Here is a 5374-nt window from a genome sequence, read left to right as displayed (position 1 = left end):
GCACACCTTGGCTGGGCTGCGCACCAGGGCGGGCTCAAGATGGCACCAGCATTCCCTTTTTCTCACTATCTTTCAAAACGGAAATTTTAAAATCTCGTTTTTTTTTTGCCTTTTATGGAAATTAGTGAAGGCATCGCATCAAAGGTGCGCACCTCGCTGCCCACCTTGGTGTGCTCCGAGGTGCCCACCACGGTGCGCAACGCCGGTGCGAACCCGGGAGCGCCCCGATGTGTGCTCCAAGGTGCGGCGTGCACGAAGTCGGACCCCGGTTTGCCCCGGGTGCGCACCTCGCGTGCACCTTGGTGCGCACACCTTGGCTGGGTTGCGCGGCCTGGTGGGCACCATGGTGCACACCAAGGAGCGCTCCGAAGTGTGCTCCAAGGTGCGGCGTGCACGAAGTCGGAGCCCGGTTTGCCCCGGGTACGCACCTCGCGTGCACCTTCGCCGGGGTGGGCACCTCGGCTGGGTTGCGCGCCCTGGTGCGCACCAAGGAGCGCTCCGAAGTGTGCTCCAAGGTGCGGCGTGCACGAAGTCGGAGCCCGGTTTGCCCCGGGTGCGCACCTTCGCCGCGGTGCGCACCATGGCGTGCACGAAGTCGGAGCCCGGTTTGCCCCGGGTGCGCACCTCGCGTGCACCTTCGGCGGGGTTGCGCGCCCTGGTGGGCACCATGGTGCGCACCAAGGAGCGCTCCGAAGTGTGCTCCAAGGTGCGGCGTGCACGAAGTCGGAGCCCGGTTTGCCCCGGGTGCGCACCTCGCGTGCACCTTCGGCGGGGTTGCGCGCCCTGGTGGGCACCATGGTGCGCACCAAGGAGCGCTCCGAAGTGTGCTCCAAGGTGCGGCGTGCACGAAGTCGGAGCCCGGTTTGCCCCGGGTGCGCACCTCGCGTGCACCTTCGCCGCGGTGGGCACCATGGCGTGCACGAAGTCGGAGCCCGGTTTGCCCCGGGTGCGCACCTCGCGTGCACCTTCGCCGGGGTGGGCACCTCGGCTGGGTTGCGCGCCCTGGTGCGCACCAAGGAGCGCTCCGAAGTGTGCTCCAAGGTGCGGCGTGCACGAAGTCGGAGCCCGGTTTGCCCCGGGTGCGCACCTCGCGTGCACCTTCGCCAGGGTGGGCACCTCGGTGCGCACACCTTCTCAATGTTTTCTTGCCTTTTCTGGAAATTGGTGAAGGCAGCGCATCAAAGGTGCGCACCTCGGTGTGCTCCGAGGTGCGAACCCGAGAGCGCTCCGAGGTGCCCACGAAGTCGAAAGTCGGGTTAATTGCATTGTTTTCCCCGGGTGCGCTCCGAGGTGCGCAACATCGGCGCGCACCAAGGAGGGCTCCGAAGTGTGCTCCAAGGTGCGCACGATGGCGTGCACCTCTGGTGCGCACGATTCGGAGCTCGGTTTGACCGGGGTGCGCACACCTTGGCTGGGTTGCGCACCTTTTGTGCGCTCCAAGGTGCGCACGAAGTCGGAGCTCGGTTTGCCCCGGGTGCGCACCTTCGCCAGGGTGCGCACCTTGATGCGCACGCCTTGGCTGGGCTGCGCACCTTGGTGGGCGCCATGGTGCGCACCTTTCGTGCGCTCCAAGGTGCGCACGAAGTCGGAGCTCGGTTTGCCCCGGGTGCGCACCTTGGTGGGCGCCATGGTGCACTCCGAGGTGCCCAAGATTGGTGCGCACCAAGGAGCGCTCCGAAGTGCGCTCCAAGGTGCGCGCGAAGTCGAAAGTTGGGTTAATTGTCCGGTTTGCCTCGGGTGCGCACCTTGCGTGCACCTTCGCCAGGGTGGGCGCCTTGGTGCGCACACCTTGGCTGGGCTGCGCACACCTTGGCACCCGCGTTTCCTTCATTTTAAATTTTTTTTTTTTACAATCTCTCAAGTGGGAAATTCTATAATCTCAACTTTTTTTGCCTTTTCAGGAAACTTTTGAATGGAGCGCATCATTGGTGCGCTCCGAAGTGTGCTCCAAAGCTCTCTCCAGCTGCGTGCACCTGCCCCGGCCGCGCACCCGGCCCCGCCCAGCTTCGCTCACCTGTCCCGGGCGTCTGGTGCGGAACCTTAGAGTAAGAAACATCACCGTGCACCTTGGCCAACGTGCGCGACTCGACCGAGCGCGCACTGGCCGAGGTGCACACCGATTTCACCTGGGTGCGCGCGCAGCACCTCGGGCGCACCGGGGTGCGCGCACAACGCCCGGGTTGCACCGTGGCCTGTGTGCTCGGGGCGCCTCGGGTGCGCGCTCGGTGTCGCCCCCGCGCGCGCGGTAGTGCGGGCAGCGCACCCCGGCCCGGCCCGGCCCCGACGAGAACGCAAACGGGCAAAAGGTTTATTCAAATAGCATTGCGACGCCCGGCGAAAAACTAAAAAAGGGTGCAACACCGGGACTTCCCGGGAGGTCACCCATCCCAGTACTACTCCGGCCCAAGCGCGCTTAACTGCGGAGTTCTGATGGGATCTGGTGCACTAATGCTGGTATGATCGCACCCGTTATGAGCTTGTCGCAGTGTGTACTTAGCAAACCGCGACCCACGTGCGAATCCACCCCGGCCACCCACCCCCGTCGAGGTGCACACCCTCCCTCGCGAAGTGCGCCCCGTTCGCCAAGTGTGAGCCCTGCCCGGGTGCGCGCACCTTGCTAGGGCGTCGGGTGTGCACCCGGCCCGGCCTACGTGCGTGCACCTGGAGGGGGCGTCGTGTGCGTGCAATGTCCCGTCTGCAACGCGGTGCCCACACACCACCTCGGGCGCAACGACCTGCGCTCACATGTGGGCCGAGTGCACCTTGGTGCATGTTCGGGGCGCCTCGGGTGCACGCTCGATCTTGCCCCGGTGCACCAAGGCGCTCGGTTTGCCCCGGGTGCGCACTTGGTGCAAGGTGGGCACCCAAAATAGGGATCAAGCACCAAAACACAAGTTTCGGGATGCAAAATGGGACCCAAGGACCACAAATGCGTTCCAAGACCCATGATGGGTCCACGAGAACAAAAATGTGTTCCGAGACTTAATAAACAAATATTGGGTTTTAGGAGAAGAAACATGCTCTGATGCCCAAAACGAGAATCGACCCCGAAAAGGCCACAGGCCAAAAGTGGGATGCGAGACAAAAAAAAATGGGACCCGAGGACCAAAATTGGGTTCCCAGGTCGAAGACAGGGCAACCGGACAAGAAACGACCTCTAAGGCTCGAAATGAGTCCCGACGACTAAAACTTGACAAGAAGCACCCATCAGGCACCCAACTCGACACCCATGGGATGCCGACCCACCCGGGCTTCCACCTAGCACACCTTGGCACCCACCCACCCTCGCACCCAACCTCGCACCCAACTTAGCACCTTTGAACCCACATTGGCACTCACCCTGACCCTGGCACCTTGGAACCCACATTGGCACTCACCTTGACCCTGGCACCCACCTTTGCACTCACCTTGGGACCCACCCTGGCTCCCACCTCGGCACCCACCCAGACACCCACCTTGGTTCCTTGGCACCCACCTTGGATCCTTGGCACCCACCCCGACACCCACCTTGGCACGCAACTTGGCTACTTGCCACCCACCTTGGCTCCTTGACGCCCACCCCGACAACCACCCCGTGACCTACCCTGGCTAGGGTTGGTGCACACCCACCCTGGTGCCCACCTTGGCACCCACCCTATGACCCACCTTGGCACGCACCTTAGTACCCACCCCGTTACCCACCCTAGGACCCACCCCGTGACCCACCTTGGCCAGGGTGGGTGCACCCACCCTGGTGCCCACCTTGGCACCCACCCATCCTAGCACCCAGCCTGTGACCGGGCTTGGAACCCAACCTTGCACCCGCACCCGTCTTGGCCAGTGTGGGTGCGCACCCATCCTGGCACCCACGTTGTGACACACCCTTTAACCCACGCACCCTAGCACCCACGTTGGCACCCACCTTGGAACCCAACCTAGCAACTTGGCACCCACCCCGTGACCCACCTTGGCATCCACCATAGCAGTCGCCGACTTGGCACCCACCTCGGCACCCACCTTGACACTTGTGGACCCACCTTGCCACTCACCCTAGCATCGACCCATCCTAGCACCCACCCTGGCACCTTTGCACCCTAGCACTCACCCATCCTAGCACCTAACCTGTGACCCACCTTGACACTCACCCTCGCACCCACCTTGGAACCCAACCTAGCACCCACCCACCCTGACACCAACCCTAGCACCTACCCACCCTTGCACCCACCCTGTGACCCATCTTGGCACCCACCCATCCTACCACTCAACCTATCACCCACCTTCTCACCCACCTTGGCATCCACCTTAGCACCCACCCACACTGGCACCTTGGCACCCACCTCGGGCAAGGTGGGTGCACACCCACCCTGGCACCCAATTTAGAACCCACCGAGCATGTTACCCACCTTGGCACCCACATTGCAGCCCACCCTAGTACCCACCCTATGACCCACATTGGCATCCACACCCTAGCACCCAGGCACCTCGACACCCGCCTTGACACCCACCCTAGCACTGAACCTGTGACCCACCTTGGAACTCACCCTAGAACCCACCCACCCTGTGAACCACCTTGGCATCCACCTTAGCACCCACCCACCTTGGCACCCACTCTATCACTCACCCATCCTAACACCCAACTTGTTACCCACCTTGGCACCCGCCCTCGCGTCCACCTTGAAACCCACCCTAGCACCCACCCACGCAGGAGCCCACCTTGGCACCCAACCTAACACCCACGCATCCTGGCACCCAACTTGTGACCCACCTTGGAACCCACCCTAGTACCCACCTTTGAACCCACTATATCACCAACCCACCTTGGCACCCACCCTATGACCCTCTTTGGAATCCACCCTAGCACGCACCCACCCTGGCACCCACCATGGAGCGCACCCTAGCACCCACCCACCTCGGCACGCACCTCAACACCCACCTTGGTGTGCGCACTGCGCCAACCTCTCAAAGACCCTATGTGGTGCGCTCCAAAGTGTACACCTTTGGTGCGCTCCAAGGTGCGCACCTTTGGTGCACACCGAGGTGCACACCAAAGTGTGCACCGAGGTGAGCACCAAAGTGCACTCCAGGGTGCACACCAAGGCGTGCACCTTTGGTGCGGTCAATGCAAACGAATTCGGAAGTTGGGGTCGATGTCCTAATCGCTGCTGCAGACTACACGTATGAGAATCGGACAAATAGCTTTATATAGGGGAGGTGTTGCGTTTGATGGGTCGACTCCCCTGGTTGTGTGCACTGCACCAACTTCAAAGACCCTGTCTTGTTTAAGAAGTCAAAAGTTGGGGTGGATGTCCTAATCATTGCTGCAGTCTACGCATGTATGAGAATCAGACAAATAGCTTATATAGGGGAGGTGTTGCATTCGGTGGGTTGACTCCCC

General features: G+C 62.1%; 1 non-coding gene across 1 annotated transcript; it reads right to left on the bottom strand.

Moving 5' to 3' along the window:
- Nucleotides 1–2349: 2349 nt before the first annotated feature.
- LOC131866776 (5S ribosomal RNA) lies at nt 2350–2468 on the bottom strand. Its single transcript, XR_009365376.1, has one exon. It is a non-coding gene; the product is annotated as a 5S ribosomal RNA (ribosomal RNA).
- Nucleotides 2469–5374: the final 2906 nt, after the last annotated feature.

This window comes from Cryptomeria japonica, unplaced genomic scaffold (assembly GCF_030272615.1).
Source record: "Cryptomeria japonica unplaced genomic scaffold, Sugi_1.0 HiC_scaffold_154, whole genome shotgun sequence".
NCBI lineage: Eukaryota > Viridiplantae > Streptophyta > Pinopsida > Cupressales > Cupressaceae > Cryptomeria > Cryptomeria japonica.
Note: the sequence above shows the minus strand (reverse complement) of the source record. Positions and strands in the feature narration are given on the sequence as shown.